Raw genomic sequence first — 20,645 nt, forward strand, 5'->3', positions numbered from 1 at the left:
GATGGATCATGTCCATCCTATGTTTTAAATGAAGGCTATAGTGGCCATGACCTCACCAAGAGTTCTTGATCTGGGGACAAATATCTGTGTCTAACTGTCCCAATAGTCCACTAGACTTCTGCTCAGTTTCTGGCAATGCAGTTAAACGTGGATGAATCCATATGAGTTATTTTAAAGTATTTGTAACTTAATAGGTATAAGACATTGTGGTAAGATGGGTCTTGTGCTGGGCATCCAGTCTTTGCTGCGGTGATTCATATAGCCTTTTGATTCCCCTCTGCTCCCGGTGTCATCTATAAAGCGTCTAAGGAGCAGAGCTCTTAGAGCAGTGCTGGCTGGTGGATGGTCCTTTTGAGTTAGTAAGCATGAGCTGCTGTTTGTTTCCAGGGAGAAACTAAAGTGATGAGGTTATCTGGGTGAATGGCTGGGGGCAAGATATGTGCATGTAATTTTTATTGTAGGTAAGAGTTAAGACACAGGGTGCAACAAGAGATCTGACCTTTATTTTATTTAAAATTCTTAAGAGAGTAAGACTAAAATAAGAAGAGGTAAAGTGAACAATAAGATCATTTTAAAAAGAAAAGTGTCTGGGTGGTTTTCTGTGGTAGTGGTCCTTAAAGTGGTTTGTGGCTGGGCAGGTGGGCATATAGAATAGTGGTAAGTGTAGTGTTAAGATAGGCCCAACAACTCAAGCTTGTGCATGTGTGAGACTTGGAGTCCAGGCTCTACAAAAAGCTTAGAAGTGTCACATTTACTGATAACCAAGTTATTAACCCTGCCAAGCCTCGCCATTGTATGAGAAATCACTCAAGCAAATGTAAAATGTCCCTGGGTTTCTACAGGACCTAGTATTTGGGATACAGCCAAGCATACAATTAAACTCCTCATTTCAATGTGATTAAAAAATGACCAGAGTTTGTCTTCATAAGTTAAGGGCGTTTTTGAGCATTCGTGAATTTATACTATGTCTTGAGGATTACACTAGAGGCTGCTGACAAAGTGATAACAGGGAAACATGGAAAGTTTCCTAGTGTCTTTGTGACTGAACCAATGAAGAGGCAGCCCTCAGAAAGGAAAGTCAAACTTTGCTGAAAGAAAGAAAAAACCCTAAATAATAAAATATTCCTACAAACACACACACACACACACACACACACACACACACAGAGAGAGAGAGAGAGAGAGAGAGAGAGAGAGAGAGAGAGAATAAATAATAAATAAATAAATAAATAAATAAATAAATAAATAAATAGACTAGGAAATAATGGTAGGTTGATTTGGCTAAAATGATGCAAGGAACTTTAGGAAGGTTTTTGCAAGTGGAAACAGCTGGGCTGACAGCCTATCCCTCAAGGCCAGTGACTAATCAGTGATTGATTCCTGGGAATAAACACATCTCTATAATTTTATTAAATTATGTTACTATATTAAAAGTAATGCATGGCTCAACAACAACAAAATACATCTTCACACATGACACATGGCATACAGGCTGTATTGCATCGCAGCGACACCATCAACGCGAGGACCTAGGTGCTAAGGCTGGGCTTGTGGAAGGACCGGGCACCTTCCAGCCTGAGTCCAGAGGTTCCCAGGCGGGAGGGGACCAACGGGGGAAGTTGGAGCCTAGAGCGAGCGCTGAAGCACGTGGGCTGAGGGGGTGGGAAGACGCCGGGCGGCGGCGGAGTAACCGGTGAAGTGTCAAAGAGGCAGGAGTGGAGGGCTGCGGGGGTGACAGGGTGTGGTCTGCCTGGAGCGGGCGACGCGGGAGAGCGGGGCAGAGGCCTGGGGCTGCGGATGGTGCCGCGGCTTGCCGGGTGCGGTGACAGCGCGCAGCTGAGCGGAGGCGAGGGTGTCCCGGGCTCGCCAAGTGCCCAGCTCCAAGCTGTTCCAGCGCCCTCGCGGGCCGCGGGGCCGGACACCTGCGAGTGAGGAGCGACTGGCGCTCAGCCTTCCCGGTAAGTAAGTGTCTCTTGTCTCCGCCGTCCGCGCCCTTCGCTGCCCACTGGAGCTCTCGGAAAGCGCGCGGGGCTCGGCGGCATCCAGGGATGCTCCCGCCGCGGGCGGAGACCACCGATAAGGACCCGGGAGCCGGGAGCCGGGATGGGGACCAAAAAGAGATCAGAACCAAGGAGCAGGAATTGGAACTAGAGAACTGGGATTGGGACCAGGAAGCGGGATTGTGGACCAGGGAGCGGGAATGGACAGTGGAGAGAGGGGACTGGGACCCGCCCGAGGCCCCGCCGCTCACCCCGGCGAGGGCACAGTGGCAGGCTCGGATGTTGCCCATCTTTTGTGTCTTACGGGATCCCAGAGCCCTGCCAGGCCAGGGGCGGGCCAGAGGAAACCACTTTAAGGCTCCCGGCTCCACCTCTCTCCACCCCACAGCCCTGGGGATTTCAGTATGGACCACCAGGCGCCGGTGCCTGCCAGAACCCGCGGGGCGGCTGGTAGGTGGTGGTTGGACCACCCCGCAGCACCGCTGGTCTTGCGTTGTTTTTAGGTACAGCAGCTCTAACTGGTGGGTGTTGGGAGGCAGGGTTGACTCGGGAGCTCCGAGTCCGTGGCAGGGAACCACTTGCTTCCAGGGTTTTCTTGGGGTCTAGAGGGGCAGGGTGGGGAACCAGAACCCGAGGCCCGAGCGTCCCGCGCCCAGGCTTGCGCGCCGGCTAGCAGGTGCTCACTGGGTGGGTCCCTTGTCTGGCTCATTGTTCGCAGTGACTGTTCTTGGGGCCGGGCTGGGCAACACAGACACACACAGCTCACAGGGTTAATAAAAGTGGTGACTTGGAGGAGTGAGGGTCGGAGCCGATTTACCTTTCATTTTGGAAAGACAGCAAGAGTAGTCAAGGGAAACCGTCCCTGAGTGCAAAACTTAGATCTGACTGATTTAGACGGACAGCCTAGCGAATGGAGCTTCGGAAGCAGAAATGATATCCCCCTCCTGCACTGAAATTGTTTTCAGAATAATGAAGGTGGAGTTTTAAGCGTTTGGGACAACTGCTGTTTTCTCTTGCTGGCACCTGTTTCCCTTAAAGGTTCTCGGGCGGGGTTTATTCTTTTTCCAGCCCTTTCCCCCTCTTTGTGGATTTGCGTTCATTCTTTTTGTACCTTCAAGTAGTAAGATTGCATGGTTCTGGGAGAGGAGTCCCTTTTAATAAACAAAGTGTAATTTCTTCTGTCCACATGACCATACAGTGGTTTGGAGTCCATGGCTCCCCACCCTAGCAGTGATATTAACATTTATGGATGAAAGTGGAGCCAGAGGCAGAGGCAGAGGTTGCCTCATCTCCCTCCTCTCCTCCTTGGGGAGCCCCAGGACACCTTAAGCAAACCCTTTTCTTCCATCACAGCATGTACATCCTTATTTGGCTTTTCTCCATTATTTAAATAACAATGATATCACCTGTTCATGGTGTCAGTGTCTTAGTCCCTGAATTAAGGATGCATTTGTTCCCACTTTTCCTTATGTGCACAACTCTTAGCAAGAGATATTTAAATATCATTTCATGTAGGTACTGCATGCACACATGTTTATGCATATGCTTTATGCATCTGTAGTCGGTCTTGAATATCAGTAGTAGCTAATAAACACCACTGCCCTTCTCCGTGGATTTGATGTTGCTGTGCCCACGACCTGCTAAGTGCATTGTCTACTAAATCCTGGAGTTCAGCCCCCAGGAGAAAGACCTCATGTTAACATCTCTCTGACCATAGCTTTTTTTGTTCTTGGAGGGAAGAGGAACTGATGGAGAAGTGTGGGTGCTGATTACAGTACGAAAAGCTGTATGGTTGATTCTAAGACTAGAAGTGTGAATTAGGTAGATGATAAACAGCAGTGGAAACCTGGGCAGGCATCTCAGTTCCACAGACACACACACACAACGTATAATGTGTTTTCCTTCTCTCGACCCTATCACTTTTAATGTTTATATCCTAAATGTATTTTTTTAGACAGCTTTGCTTTACTGGTGATTTTCATATTAAAAAGAACTTTCCCTATAGCCTATTGTTATATCTCACTTTTGACACTGTGACATTCACTGGACGTGCTGAATTATCTGTACAGTTTTTCTTTTGTTTGTTTGCACACGGTGTCCAAGTTAGCACAGGAACAAACGAGCAATGAATCAGCCGAGTTCTAATGAAGATTAAGACATGAAAGTTATCCACAGCTATGTTTAAACCGAGCACTCATTTAACCACCTTCCCACATGACCAATTTCAGTTAGTAGCTTGTTCATCTTCCAAAGTCTCCAGACTCTACATTCTTACTCAGATTGATGACTACATTAAATCTTGATTGTAAAAGAACAGAACTTAATTATTTGGGTCTCATTTATCAGTCAGCAATGTTTAGCATTGCCAAAATAATTATTTCGTTGAAATATGCCTGACTTTAAAGTGGGTTGGGAAAGGTCTTTTTTAAATGTGTTTCTTCATGAAGGAAAAACCTAGTCCTTAGAAAGCCATAATTTCACTGCTTTGAGGCCCTGTAGCCATTTGTATTTATTGAGTTTTCTCGTCCACAGAAAGAAAGAGCCATTGTTTTGTTGTCTAGGAGCTGAAGGAAGATAGAAAGTGAGAAAAGAGAAGAAGCAGTTATAAATGTTATTTGCTTTTTCCTAGGGAGAAAATGTGGTTTAAACAAATACTATTTGACTTTTTAAAGACATACTAAAACCATATTAAGGGCCATTAAGAAGTTTTCAGTATATAATTGTTATTACTAAAATTTCATGAGAAGGTTCTAGAAATAAAATCTGTACTTTTAAGCCAGTCTGGGGGTATTTTCATCATTCTATAAATTATGAAGTGCTACTGAATCACCATTATGGAAACATTGAAATTTCATCAAATATCTATTGGAGTGCACCGTCTTTTTCCAAGTGCATTCATTGTAATAGTCTGTCCGTTGAGATTTAAAAGAACATCATTGATGTCTTGGTGTGCTTTGCATTTTAAAATAGCAGCTAATGAATTACAAACATTCATTACTCTACAATCACTTGCTGTAATTTCTCAGGACCCCCAAATAGAGAATTATTTGTACTGTACACTGTCATTCAAGTCTTTACTGAGTCTATGCTGGTCCATGTTTCTCCAAAATAAATAGTCTTTTAGACCAATACCTGTAAAACCTGAGTCATTTGATATTTTCCCTCTGTGTCATAAATGTATGGTAAATATGTTCCACATAGGCTGGTGAAGGGACATAATGTGAAATACTTGTTGGGGAGTGGTGATTGATGAGGGAAGGGGTGAAAAGAGAAGAGAGTAACTTCCATTAAAACTCAAGTCAGAACTTAACAGGCAGGAAGGATCAGCTTTTCCTGAGTGGAATGCACTCAGGAATTCTGCTGGGCCCATAAGTCCAAGCCCATGTCATGTATTTGGCTTCCCCAGACTCCACTTTCCTAAGCAGAAGCCCTGCCTTTACTGGCTACATTTGAATGCTGGCTTTGGCTTTCCATAGGTATCAAAGGTTCTCTGTTTTCTCATACTGCTGTAGGGAGGAGTGCTGTTCCATTTATGGGAGAATGAAGTATGTCAATGTGTGCTTCCAGAATATTTTAGCAAAAACTTTTTGGTTTTCTTCCATGACTACTCACTGAATGTTTATTAAACAAGAAATGTTTGAAGTTCAATTTGCTTGAGTAGACAAAACCGGAAATGTTGGTCAAATGACTAAACTAAGTTCTTTAAAATAGTCCTTTTAGTTTCCTTTGATGTAAACTAATTGAAGAAAATATTATTGAGTTAAGTGTTGAATTTAAAAATCAACAATGATTTCTATTTCTTTTAAGATGAAGATCAACTTAATTAACAATAAGGAAAAGCATTTATGAGATAAAGACTAAGACAGTCAATTTAATAATTCATGTATACATTAAAATGTGTTTTCAGGGAAATAATGTAGGTTTCTTAAGTGGCTGAGACAAATGATCTGATCTACAATGCTGCTCTTTTTCTCCTTTTCCTTATCTTACTCTGTTTATCTACTCATTTTCTCTGTCAAGATACATAATTTTGTTTTCCATTGTAGAATGAGAGGACTCATCAAAGTAGATAGAAGGGAGTACTTAGGACAGAATCTAAATAGGTCTAAAAGGAGGATTAATGGTGATAGGAGAGTAAGCAAACCAAGAGATAAACTCTGATCCCAAGCTACTCTGGATTCATGGAAGCTATATCTTGTCAGGATGAAGCTGTGATAAATAACTAACAATTGAGTCAATTTCTGCTTACTTCTGTAGCATTAAAATGAAAACCCAAACCCTGTTCTTAATGGCATTGAGCACACACTTTCCACACTTTCTAGTGGAGCACTCTCATAGCAAGTCTTAAGCAGTTCAACAAAGCAACCACATTTTCCATTAGAAGGAATTCCCCTTGGAGTACATAAAACTCAAGCATTCTTTATAGGTGAGGCTGCAAAGGAATGTTGGGGGACTACTGTGATGCCATGGGACTGGAAACTCAGACACTTCTTTCTTTTTTTTTTAACAAAAAAAAATTTATTTTATGTGTATGAGTGATTTACCTGCCTGAATGTTTGCTCACTACAAGTGGGTAGTGCCTTAGGGGGCCAGATCCTGGGACTAGGCTTAAAGAGAGTTGTTGGCCTCCAAGTGGTTGCTGGGAATTGAACCTGATTCTCTCTCTGGAAGAACAACTAGCTCTCTTAATCCCTGAGCCATCTCTCCAGCTCTTCAGACTTCTCCCTACTTCTCTTCAGGCTTTCTCTTCTCTCCTCCCATTTTTCTTCTTCCCTCCTCCTATCCCCCCTCCCTCCCTCCTCCCACCCCCTCCCTTCCTTCACTCCTTGGTTTTTCCACTTGCTGCTTGCCTGGCACTGATTGGGAGGTGTGGCCATTGCAACAGCAAGCTTCCCCCACCAGGCTGGCAGCTTTGGACATTTCTGTCCATGTAAATACAGTATTTGTTCTACGTATTGCCCTTAAGAACAGTAGTTAAGTTTAAGTGCTCACTGCTTGTTTCCCTTTGTACTAGAATCAACAACCAGTTTCAGCTTTTGGAAGAGACCACCCACAAAAGTGTTCCTTTTAACTACAGAAAATCTGGGTAGGAGGCGGGAAAAGGAAGCAAAAAAAAAAAATAAACTTGAAAAAAAAAAAAAGTCATTGACCCAGGGTGACATGTTTGCAGCTAAGGCCACAAAGGGATTAAAGTCCCAGATCTAAGTGGCTGCCTCTCTGCTGCCTGGTGGACATGACTGTCTTTTTCTTCAGACATCTCAATTAGAATTAATGTTAAAGGAATTTAATGTCTAAAATGCAGATCTGTTGTCCCGAACTGAAACTCCGGTTATGATGAACACTGATCATTTAAATGAAACCTTTAAAGAGATCATGGAACACAATAAAAATCTGCATATGAGTACACTCACTGTGCTTCCAATTATGGTATAAATAGTGCATAAAGCTTTAAAATTTCATCAAATTATTGTTTCATTGACATGCAAATTAACTGCTGACATCTAAGGTATGTGCCACGTGATAAGTCCTAATTGGTAAGAAACCTGAGAGGATTATTTATAGACCCCACTGCCACACAGTGCAGGCATGAACTCTTGCCGCGCAGGTGTGTTCAGGTTGATATTTAGGCTTTCATTCCATTTGGGCAAAGAATTTGTCTTCTAATTGTCCTTAAAGGAAGTGGAAATTAGCTAACTATTCCTCATCAGCTTGTCCTGGCATGAGAAACTTTGGGGGTAATGGATTTAAACTCAAGGGTTTGGAAATACCCATTTTTATCCTGAGCATGCAAAATAAAGTTCACAAGAGGAAAGTTAGTGGAGAAGTTGAACGTTTATTAAGTGAGTTAATTTTGAAGAGTAGCTGCTTCTAAAGATGTAAGTGGAAATTCTATTTTTATTTTCTAATGGCACTTGAGGTCAAGTTATACATTGTGTATGAGAATTACAGGAAAAATTATTATGCATCTCCATTGCTCATACTAGATTATTGGTTTCACTGTGGGCTTTCTTTATTCCATATATGTATCCATTGAAAGTTTGCTGTTTGTTCTTATTCGGTGTGCATCTGGGCCTGACCTCATGAGGTTGTCATATTTATGTGGTAATATCTACTTTAAAAATGCAACTTCTGAGAGAACTTCACCATTTACTAATTTAATTTTTTTATTATTATTATTGTAAGCAACCTAGAATGTCCAACTTTGCCTGCTGGATTGGTCAAACGACAGTAAAAGATTTAAACATGTGTCAATAAACTAAACTAAAATGGTTATTTCTATGTGAAGTAATCATGATAGTTGGATTGAACTTAATGAGAATGTGTGTGTGTGTGTGTGTGTGCGCGCGTGCGTGCATGCGTGCGTGCGTGCGTGCATGTGTGCGTGTGTGTGTGTGTGTGTGTGTGAGAGAGAGAGAGAGAGAAAGAGAGAGAGAGAGAGAGATTTTAGTCATGCTGAAACTAGAAATGTATAGATACTCTAAAAAGACCATACAAACATGGCATTTGTCTTAGTTATTGTGGTCATTGTAAAACTAAGTAGACAATCTAACTGTTGCAAACAAGCAAGGCATGGAAGTGAAAACATACCTCATTTTCAGACTTCTCACTAACTTAAATTGTTCTGCAGCTTGTTAGTGTTTACTGACAAGTGGCTTCAGGAGTAATAAGGCTGTCCTGTGTGTATGATCAAGGCAACTTTGATCTTTCCACAGCTGAAGGTTTAAAAGGAAAAGTATCTTGTAAATAGAAAAAAAAAAGGCTTAACTTTCATTAACTTGAAATAGAACTTACCCTGGTCCAGATATTGAAAAACAGGACTGAGTATTAACAAAAAGAAAAGTCTGCTGCCTTAAAGAGTGAGAATAAGGTGGGTACTGCAGGTGAATGAGCAAAGGAGACATGCCCAACCGCTCAGGGCTTGTGAGCCTGAGGAAGGATGTGCTTCTCAGTTTGGGTGGGTGAGAAGTGGGAAGGTAAACGGGCAAATGTAAGCGTAGAAGAGGAAAGCAGTGGCCTGATTACAGCCCAGAGCTACCGGGATGAAGGCAGAAATTCTGAGAAATATGAAAAATATGAAGTTCACCAGGAAGTACCACAGTATAGTGGCCATCAGCATGCAGACAAAGATTTTTCAAGTTTGGTCCTGATGAAGGCTGACTTCTTCTAAAACCTGAGTCACTGAACATGCCAGAGGAAAGGGTCAAGCCATGCTGTGACCTCACATTCATTGCTGTTAGTGGTTACTGGTTTCAGGTAATCTGACTATATACTTGGCTCCATTCATTGTACTGGAAAACTGCAGGACAATTTGTCTTCTCTTCTAGAACACTCTTCTGGCTATGCCTCACTCTCAGATGAAGGTCTGTCTTCTTGCCACTGTTAATATTGAAGGCATCAGAAAATGGCCTTCGTGGACACCTACTACTACATCTCTCCATCCACGCCCAGCTCTTGGCTAATCTGCATTCTTGCAGGTTCTCTCATAGAACAGTGGCAAATGTTCAATAGTAGTGAAATGTGATGCAAAACAAGTAACTAATTTATTAATGAATGACTTATAAATTTCATGTTTATTTTCTTAGCCTTAGGAAACAACCAGGATTTCAATAAAAATATTTATATGAATGGAATTAGTAAGACAAGTGAAAAATTAGAAACAGTGCCTAACCAAAGATGGAGCGGAGGGTGGGGGAAGAGTAACAACAAGAAGAAGAAATTATCATGTGTTCTTATGACAGAACTTTTTGCGGTGCTGGGGATTGAACCCATTGTCTTGTCCATGCTAGACGAGTACTATTCTACTGAGCTTCATATAGCCAGCCCCTAGAAGAATGTTCAGTGATGTTTATAAGCAGTTTTCCAAAGGCCAGCTGTGGTGATATTGTGTTCCCCAATATATTGTGCACCCTAATAAACTTATCTGGGGTCAGAGAACAGAACAGCCACTAGATATAGAAGCCAGAAAATGGTGGCACACACGCCTTTAATCCTAGCATTCCAGAGACAGAGATCTGCCTTGATTGTGAGTTCAAGGCCACACTGGAAACAGCCAGGCATGGTGACTTATTCCTTTAATCCCAGGAAGTAATGGCAGAAAGCAGAAAAGTATATAAGGCGTGAGGACCAGGAACTAGAGGCTGGTTAAGCTTTTAGCCTGGTTAAGCTTTTAGGCTTTTGAGTAGCACAGTTCAGCTGAGAGGCATCCAGTCTGAGGAAACAGAATCAGCTGAAGAATTGGCAAGGTGAGGTGGCTGTGGCTTGTTCTGCTTGTTCTGCTTCTCTGATCTTCCAGCATTCACCCCAATACCTGGCTCCAGGTTTGTTTTTAGTAATAAGACCCTTTAGGATTCATGCTACAGCAAGCTCTTAACAAAATGAAAGTAGATGTGATACAGAATTCAAAGCTTCACTAATGGAGAATAACATGTTGAGTATGAACAACAGAAGAATGAATGCTGTTAGAAGGCTGGCCCATGGAACACTTAAAGGAGCATATAGCAAATCCTTTGTAAATATGCCCAGTTTAGAGAAAAACTGGTAGGTGGTTCTCGTGGGAAGCCACCTTTGTAGTGTGATTCGGCTATCCCTGAAAGCTGGATCCCCACCAGGCATTCCTCAGGCCCATGATATTCATTCTACCAACAGGCCCTTGTGGGATTTCAACACAGACACGTCATAGACCCACTTAATTCTCCATCTTCTCCACTGTCCTTTTGGCTATCACTTCTGGGATAAACACTGCCTAGCTTTCCTACAGGCTTTCTTCCCGACTCTTGCTTTTGCCAAAACAATCACCTGAGAGGTGGTAATTGTATCATCTGATGCATGGACCCTGGGTCTCTGCTGATTCTCAGCATTGCCATTTCCAAGCTAAACTATAAGACTAGGGATTGGGGGAGTTGCTTCTCTTCTGTGTTTCCATCAGTAAAAATGAGGTTGTCAATAGCTAGCTTCTGAAGTTGTCAAAAGGATCAAGCGATAATCAGAAATAATATAAGCTCTATTATGTCACAGCTATTTGTCAAGACCTGTCCCTTTAAGATCATTTGCAAGCTTCTTATTGCACTTTGAGGGTCATGTTCAAAGTGATTCACTCAATATGATTGAATACAATCATATTCATCAACTTTGACTCTGGCTACTCGAATCTTCTTCAGTATTTCCACAGAAACCAAGGGGTCCTGCCACAGACCCCTTCCTTGCTAATGCTTTTTTTCAAGTCTTTCCTTGAGTTCCACTCTTCCACAGACTCCTGTCATTCTTTTTATCATTTCTTTCCTCATAGAACCTATTGCCATTTGTGCTGTTGACTCCTTTCCTCTTTACTTGATGACTAGAATTCAAATCTTGTGAAGCAAAGTTAATATCTGCCATGTGGTTTTTCTCGTGTTCCTATACCTAACATAAAGCCCAAAGCATATGGTAATGACTATAGGTATGAGTGGGAAGAGGGAAGGAGGGAGAATGTAGACTATATTTCTAGAACTGTCTTCACATTCACAGGGTCTGAGAAGAGGTAGATACTTGATATTAATATTTGTTTCTACTTCAGCTCTGGTATGCAGGTCATTAAACTGTTTCTTAAAACACAGGTGCATTTTGAAAGAGGTAGAGAATTTGGGGAGAGATATCCAGTGAATAAGGAGATTCTTGATTTAAAATGCTTCAAGTTAGGGCAGACCTATGTAGATACTGCAGTGCTGGGGATAGGGAGGGAGCTGGGGATGAAGTGGAAGTGTGAAGAGGTTGACTGTCCAGGCATTCAGACCAACAGTTTACAAATATCCCAGATAGAAATACTACATAAAGACACTTCAAAAAAAATCATTTCTATAGAATTTTCCTGCTTAGCACTAAATAGTGTTGGATGAACTTTATATATAGAATGCCTAGATAAGTAGATAAAATCAGCTTTAGTTATTGGATGTCATAAAAAATAAAAACGTGACCATTTTCTCCCTTGGACTCAGCTGGTTTTTAAAATGGAAGTCACAGAAACATGGATACAAGTGTTGTGACTGTCTCTCTCTACAGATGGACTATTTTTGTATCAAGGAACAGTACACATGGAGAAATATGTTTTCTTCATTGTTTCTGATCATACAGTTGTGACAGCATGGCAAGTTTTATGACAGGCAATGCTCTTTTGGTCTTGCCAGGAGGTGTCACTACAGTTCTCTCAGACTCACAGCACATCCTGTAGGGACCAGTTGGCACCCACCTGTATCATCTCAGAGTATCAGCTCTGCCCAACGTTCTCGCTGCTAAATTATCTGGAGGAAACACATCAGGACAATAAAATTACTTCTAGAATCCCATTTCTTTCAAAAATAAAATGTTATTAGGTTGTGAATTAGCTGAAACTCAAAAGATTGTTTTACTATTTTGGAAGTGAGTGCTGCACTTTCTTGAGTAATGATTGGGGGTTGTGAAAAGAAAGAGCAAGGAGTGAAGGAAAGGAAGATGAGTGGGTACAGATTATGAAAGGGGGATGGAAGCCTGCCCTGGAGGGTCTCCTGACGCGGTGCTTTCTCACCTGCCTCCCTTGGCAGTTGCTATCGGTGTCCTGCCTCTTTTCTGTGTTCTCTACTTGGATAAGTCTATTTTTCAAAAAACTTGTATGGGAATTACACTAATATCCTGTCTTCACTTTTTGATGAGTATAATTTCAGTCTCCTCCATAATACGATAAAGTGGGTATTAGTACTGTGTTTTCCCAGGTAAGAATGATGGAAATTGGAAAGATAGGCAGCATGCTTTTGTGGTGATTGGGGATTAGACCCATCAGATTTTAACAGCCTCTCAACAGCACCCCCACACACACACACACACACAACACAGGAGATACTCTTAGAGTCTTTTTCCCACTGTTATCCTGACTGAATTAGATTTCTGTTCTCAGAGTCTCACAAGGCACCCAGTACTCACTGTATGTGAACAATACATCACAAAAGTGTGGCGCTCTCTCTCTCTCTCTCTCTCTCTCTCTCTCTCTCTCTCTCTCTCTCTCTCTCTGTGTGTGTGTGTGTGTGTGTAATGCTTCATTCAGAGTCTAGATAGTTTAAAGTGACCTGATATCTTTGCTTCTAGAATAGCACATAAGACCCTTAACAACAAAATGGGTGAATAAGAGAAAAGGTATGCTTAAAGGTGAGCTTCCACACCTTTGAGTCTGTGACGAAGGCAAGAAGGAAGGCAAGGGCTATGGGGCACCTGGCTTCACCCACTGCCACTGCTTCCACATGTTCAACAAACCTATGAACCATGGAGGAGAAAGACTCAGCTATTTTGTCAGGGAGGAGAACAGAATGAGTGGGAACGGTTTAGGTTAGCAGCAGCCTCATTTCTGGCTGTTGGGAACTGACTGTTGGCATCTGTGGAGCTGTGTTTCCTGCTGTCCTGCAGGTGGCAGCCTGGCCCCACTGTCAGACATGCTCTGTGTTTGGCCATCCAGAACTTTGGTTGCCAGTCCCATAGCTGGTTGCCAGACTCAGGACTGTTTCTTGGCGCATTTAATGCCCTGGGGATGATGAATCGGGCTCTACCTCACTGCACCCTAAGGTGATTGAGCCTGCAGTATTTTGGAATCTGCAGAGGCTTTCTAGGCTGCCATCTGATAGAAGAGGGCTGCAATATTTTGAGTATTTTGTCCCTTTAGAGCTGTTCTGGCAGATTGTGCATGCCCAGAAACAATCAATGACAGAACACTGTAAAAGGGAACATATACTCTCTTCTAAAATATGGGGAAATTAAACAAGCTTAATATTCACTCAGTTATTTGATTTGCTGTCTATTTCATGGCTTTGTTCTTCTTTGGTTCTGAAATAATTTCTTTCCACCTGACTTACAGCAAATCCTCTAGAAGGTAGCTTATGTTAATTGACTGAGTATTTTGAAAGAATGCAGGCAGAGTTATGTGGAATGTCTTAATTTAAATGAAGCTGTAAGCCTTTTCATATTGTGAGCAGAGGTATTTAAAAGTAAGATGATTAGAAACTGCTGAAGTTGCACACAATTCAAGAGAATTTGAAACACGTTAGGATGGGCGGCTGGCACAAGGCTGCACTGTCCGTTTATTCTAAATATACGTGTAATATCAATTATAGAAGAAAACCAACAAAGGATCTTAGGCTTGTCGGGTTGCATTTGTGTGACTGCTTCTTTTCATGAGAATTTTTAGTAACTGGGAAAAGCGCCAGATTCTAAACGCTGGAAAACGATGCATGAATAGGATCTTAGCACCGTTGGGGGAAAAAAATCACTTACCAGTTTCGAAAGCTTTTCTCTGTCAGTGTGGCCAAATCTGTGCTTTGATTTGCAGTGGTTTGGAGTTACTTGTCGCCTGCAGTTGGCTTTGGGCCGTGGCTTGTAGCATCTTCAGTGGGCTCTTCTGGAGAACTTGAGAAGCCCTACACCTGTGAGATTCAATTCGCTGTCAGAGAACATTCTCTTAAGGCAGTCTGTGAGGGTGTGAGCTTGTACTCTATCCAGAACCTTAAGTTATAGATGTGCAAAGTACCCAGCTTTCCTGGTGCACCATGTGCTAAAATGTTGACGTATTAGCAGTGAATTTGTGCTCGGAAAGCTGAGGATGTAGTGAACTGTTATAGGAAAATGGCAGGGAGAGGCCTCTCCAATTCTTTTTTCAGGTTAGGTTGCACTGTTGTGCAGACAGTCCATCTATCTTGCTTCCTTTTGAATCTTTATTTCAAAGATTGGAATATCAGTCTCGTCATTTTGTAAAGTCTTGGGGTAGGGTGTGAGTGAGGGAGGAGGAAAGCAATTAACTGAAATAAGCCCAGGATTGGTTAGTTATAGTCTGTGATTTAACGACCATAACAACATCAGCAAGGGAAAACCAACTCCCAACAGGCCAAAAAAAAAAAAAAAGTCTTCTTTGATGATCCATAGCTTCCTAGAAGGTCTTTGCCAGACAACCCGTTTCTTTCTTTCTTTCTTTCTTTCTTTCTTTCTTTCTTTCTTTCTTTCTTTCTTTCTTCCTTCCTTCCTTCCTTCCTTCCTTCCTTCCTCTCTCTCTCTCTCTCTCTCTCTCTCTCTCTCTCTCTCTCTCTCTTTCTTTTTCTTTTTCTTTTTTTGGCTCCAAAAGCCAATTTATCAGAAAATAATTGATCTCTTGATAGAGAGATTTAAGTTTTCACACTTGATACACTGTTTACTACATAAAACACAAGTGTTGCTCCAAGTGTTAGTACTTGTATATCTTATTGCGATGTTTTCAAAATAGGTTACATCTCGTTGTTATTCATATCAAAATCATCACATAAAGGAATTATTTTTAGACATATCTGAATATTTTCTGCAGATCCACAAGGCTTGTTGTCCTAAGAATGATGGAGCCGGCTGTCTGAGAGAGAGAGTCACTGAGTGACACTGCACTTCAGAGCCCTGTCGTTTGACTCTTTTTTATTATTGTCATCATGATCTTGAAAGTCGGATATTATTGAGAAAAATAAAATTCTAAATCTATTAAACTTGAGCAGAAAATAACAAAATAAGACTGGGGGGTAGACTGGAGGGTGGTCATGCTTTCCAGTGTGTAGCGTGAACATGATAGGACAGAGAACATGGGAAGCCATCTTCCCCCCAGGAGCCTTAAGACACCTTATGGACCTGGATTCATTCCGACACCAGGGTGCAATGCTTTTGTTGAGTTTTGTTTCTATGGTTATGGTGAGGGTGAAACAAATTAATAAATTGTGGTAGAAAATAGCAAGCTTGGTGTTAGGGAGCTGGGAGGTTTCCCTGTCCTTGAGCTCAAGATCAGAAACTTGAGTAGATAGAGGGTAAGGATGAGTACTAAGGACCATGCTTTCTGGATTATCTGCACGGAAACTGAAGAGTTTTAGGAGAAGCTGCAGTATGACATAAGTAAGAGTAGAATGTCAGCAATAGCCTAACTCATCAATCAATAAACCTCCAAAGAGGGATCCAGAAGTCATGTGCCAATTTGGGAGTATCTAAGATCTGAATAAAGCAGTTAGCTGCTACTGGAGGGAGCTTTAAGGATTCAGAAAAGTAGTTGCGACTATTGACACCAGTGAAAGGTACCTGCAGGTCCTTCCAAAACTATTGATGAGACATCCACACTAAGGTAGTTACCCTCAGGACTTAGGTCTAGCTGGCTTGCAATGGCATAACTACATCATTTTGTTTGTCCCCATTCTGATATCTATCAGACTGACATGCATTCTGCTTGGTTCATGGTGCACCACACCCATTGCTAAATATTTTGAATTTTACTCTAATTTATTCATTGGGTGGGAACAAGTTTGTCCTCTTCTTCTGTGAGGAAACTGGGAGCAGTCCAAGTTCAACACCATGGATTGGGGCTGCCTTCCATCCACTGCCATAAGCCGGGAATTACCTTGGAGAAGAAAGGAAAGGATGTAAGACTGTGCATGCACCCTAAAAAGATTTCCTCCAGGAAATGGCTCTATAAACAGTCTTGATAAGGGCCTAACTTTCAATATAGACAATATTTAATTGATGGAGACTGCTCAAACTAGAAAAAAATAAGGTAGCATGTCTAAGTAAGGGGAAGAGGAGTAAACTCTCTATATGTGCTGCATATTCAAAATGTCATGTTGCCTGTGGTAAATATAAACATTTGTATTTATCCATTTAAAATTAAATTAAAAATAATGAAGTACAGCTCCTATCTTGTCCCTGATCTTGTTCTTCCCTAATGTTCAAACAGTTGCTGGGGGCAGCAATACTGGCTGGCCTGCCTTGCTGACTCTTCCTTGAAGAACATCACTGATGATGTTCAAGCAGGGACCAGGATGCGTACCGACAATAGAGTGCAATGCTTTTGTTGAGGTTTGTTTCTATGGTTATGGTGAGGGTGAAACAAATTAATAAGTTGTTATGCTAGGATCTTTCAAACCCAGTTTCTTTTATATCCCGGGTCCTAAATTTTGATCCCAGTCCATTGGCACAGGTACCTGTTGGTTACAGATGGTATACAAACACAGTTTGGGACAGCAGGGAGGGCAGCTGTGTGGATCTGCTCCTGTGCTTCTCTACGGAGCCTACAGGAAGACATTTCAATGACTTTTGGGGAGAGGACTTTCTTTAAAAGCATCACTCTGAGGAGGGAAACATAAAAGACAGACACACACAAGGCCTCTGTGGTGTTTCCACTGCTGGTTCTGTCCATGAGCAGGAGCCCCACTGGAGGTAATCCTCACACATGGTCTCCAGAAGTGGCCATCTGTGGGTCCAGTTGTTTGTTTGTGTTTTGTTTCTTGTCCCTTATTTGAAATCCTTCCACAAAGTATTTGAGTTGGCAAATCTGTTGGGATAGGTGAATGGACCTACTGGCTAATGGAGAGGACTTATAGGGTGGAGAAGAGCGTTATGAAAACAGACGGTGTTAGTTGCTCTCATTACCAACCATGGACAGCACCACCTGGGAGCTAAGCAGCTCTGGGAACCAATGGTGCCATTCTACCAAGGTGCTTGCTAGACACTGTCAGGAAGAATAGGCTTGTGTAGATAAGAAAAACTGTTAGCAACTCACAACCGTGCCTTAGGAAGTGTGTGTGTGTCTGGGGGTGAAGGGCGTGTGTGTGTGTGTGTGTGTGTGTGTGTGTGTGTGTGTGTGTGCATGTGTGGTATGTATGTATGTGTATAGACTCCTTCCCCATGTATGCACATGCTGAAACTCTAATCCAATACTTGGAATGTGGTGATATTTGAAAACAGGGCCTTTGAGGAAGCAATTCACTTAAAGGGAAACTTAACTGTTACCTAAAAGGAGATATATTGGAAAGACAGACAGGCAGGTACATCAGACATGTATACACACAGAGGAAAGAGCATGCCCAGAGACAGAGTGAGAACACAGCTATTACAAACTGAGTGGAGAGACGTCAGGATGAATTGAGCACCAGCACCTTGGTCTTGAATGGCTACTCCCAGAGCTGAGCAGAATCTGAAATTCAGCTGCTCCATGTTTTCATGATGGCAGCCCTGGCACAGTAAGACAGAATAGAGAAACTCTATTTCAAATTAGTTAAACATGCACTAAAGAGTATATGTTTAGCTGTAAGAATTGGGAGGTTTGGAAATGCAGGGTTGAATTTCTGAAGCCATGGATGCTTCAGATGCTGCAGAATCCTCAGCGCTGACTACAGTACCTGGAATGGAACATGTTCTCCATAAGTATCAGTTGACTAAATATCGATATTTACCACATTAAAAACTAAAATATAGACCCCGTGTAAAAACCTATGAAAAAGTTAGAAATAAATTTACTTCCCTATCTTCATCCATATTCAGCTCTACCTGAGAAAACAAGCCTCAAACATGTCTTTCCCATCCAAATGCACTGAACTAAGGTAGATTTTCTCATGTCTTATTAGAATCAGTGTGTAAGGCTTGTTACAGAGCATATTTGTATTGAGAGGCATAGTATAAGCTTGAATATCTAATAATAAAATTAGTTCACATTCAATTCATACTGTATGCCCTTTATGAGGATAGCTAGTTATATTATGATGTGTGTGTGTGTAGCATATATATATTATATATATATATATATATATATATATATATATTATATATATACAGAGAGAGAGAACTAGTTATATATAATATATAGCTGGTTAGTTCTGTGAATTTATTATCAATTGCATTTGACAGATGGAGGCACATGCTTTGAGAGGTCAGTGGTATGTTCAGCTTGCAACTGTTTGGTGAGGAACTGCAGTTACCCTCATGGTCCATGGTCTTCATCACATGGTTATGCTGTACCCCTGAAAGAGAGTGAATCATTCAGGCACTCTGAAGTTAAGATTCCTCAAGGAAAGAAGACAAAAGATGCTATATATGTCTTTAAGTTGATGGGGGATGTGGGAAAGTGAGTCAGAGTGCTGAATTTTGCTCTGGGTCCCCATCAATCCATGAATGAGTATCTGCTAGAGTAATCTTATTGCATCGTTGGAATGACAGTTACATCTGTAAAAAGCATGTTGAGACTATAAAAGGCCTAGAAAGAGGTGTCATCAACCCATTGTACCAATTTAAGTGATTCTTACATAAGGAGGACTTGTAATCCTTTCTGTAATCTTTTCTGTGGTTGGAATAATGCCTTTTATAAAACTCAGATATCTATAGAAGCAACACATTTACTAAAATCAGAAAATATACCTGGAGTAATTCAAAGTACTATTCTAAATTTATATCTTCGTGTTTCAGCCAGTGTTCACTATTGTTTGCTTTTTTTAATCTAAAGATTTAAGAACATTAATTAATTTCACATTCCAGCCAGCTTCCGTTTCTGGAGTAAAGTCATATGACGTTTTAGCCTGCTACACACACCTTTACCCATGCCATCTCACTCATGCTGACATTTGGAGACTGAGTTTAAAATACACAGCAGATTTTAATGCTCTGTAAGCGTTATTGGAACACAGTATTCACTACAACACATACGTATAAAGAGAAAACTATTTTCTCCTGTTAACTTGGGATGCCACCTCAAAAGTCCCGACATAATAACATCATTCTGAAAAAGTTTTCCAACACATTAAGAGGACTTCACAATTCTTGCTTCTCTAGAGATATGTGGTTTCCTGAATGTGCTTGAGGGGAGATTTGGAAGGAGAAAGCTGTGGGTGAGACATGTGAGCTGTACTCAAAGTGGGCTGTGTCTTTGCAGGGCTGAGGGGAGCCATGCTTGCCTTGTCTTGTTTGTCTATTCAGTAGAACACTTGAGTGGTTTGCGTTTCGGAATATTCAGTCTTTTTAATTTACTTCCAAATAATTTGTCTCCACATTATGCTGCTTTGTCTGGGGAGAACAATACTTATACAAGTGTTTTATGAAGTAAAATGAATGAACATTGCACTCTACAAAGAGACTTTCCAAATATAAACCATTAAGGATGAATGGTATGAATTACTGAACTCTCTACCATATGTCAGAGTAGGATTGTTAGACCAGGCTCATTTACAAAATTTATACACTTTTAATTTGTCTAAGAAATAGAAGGATAATGCTTTTAAGACAATAATAAATAGGACCATAGTAAATATAAGACAAATTAATGATCTGTCTGTTGACCCCAGGTTTTGTGTTTTCTACAGAATTATCTACAAAGATAAGAATCACTTCAAAAGGATTTCGATGATGATGCACACATTATTCAATATTAACAGGGGTTTGGCGATATCAGTTACTGAAGGTGATAGTTTAGAGAGTGGGTGAACTTCCCCAGTCATTTTACTTCTACTAGAAGAAAAATGGAGCCAAGGAACTTATGAAATCAAAGTGTCTATGCTACAGTCTGTATCCACAATGGTGCAAAATATGTTTCAGTGATATTTTTCCCCAAACAAGATTCTCCATTTCATTTGAATGAAAGTACAAAGTGATCAGTGCTTATGCAATTAAGTTCATAAGTGATTTTTAAAGTGCTTTTATTTCCAAAAAATAATCTAGTCCCCATTTCTTTACTGCCATAGTCCTTATTTTTCCATTTGACTTACCATTTACTGTTCAAATTAAAATACTTGGTACATTTTAAGAGTTATTGGATAAATCTAATTGTTTATGGACACTGAGAAGCCACAGATTTCTACTCTATTAATGTAAAAGACTGAAGTTGATGCTAATCAG

General features: G+C 41.2%; 1 protein-coding gene across 12 annotated transcripts in view; it reads left to right on the plus strand.

Annotated features, from left to right (window-relative positions):
* Positions 1 to 1,699: 1,699 nt before the first annotated feature.
* Sema6d (semaphorin 6D) overlaps positions 1,700 to 20,645 on the plus strand; it is a 581,349-nt gene continuing 562,403 nt past the window's right edge. For 6 of the 12 annotated variants that reach the window (XM_052725629.1, XM_052725631.1, XM_052725624.1 and 3 more), the window contains exon 1: positions 1,701 to 1,958. The gene's annotated coding sequence lies outside the window, so the exon portion shown is untranslated. Of the gene's footprint in view, positions 1,959 to 20,645 lie in introns of all 12 variants that reach the window. The other 6 variants (XM_052725619.1, XM_052725617.1, XM_052725623.1 and 3 more) reach the window with 2 other exon arrangements.

The sequence above is a fragment of the Peromyscus californicus genome, unplaced genomic scaffold, assembly GCF_007827085.1.
Source record: "Peromyscus californicus insignis strain IS unplaced genomic scaffold, ASM782708v3 Scaffold_7__1_contigs__length_154581171, whole genome shotgun sequence".
Taxonomy (NCBI): Eukaryota; Metazoa; Chordata; class Mammalia; order Rodentia; family Cricetidae; genus Peromyscus; species Peromyscus californicus.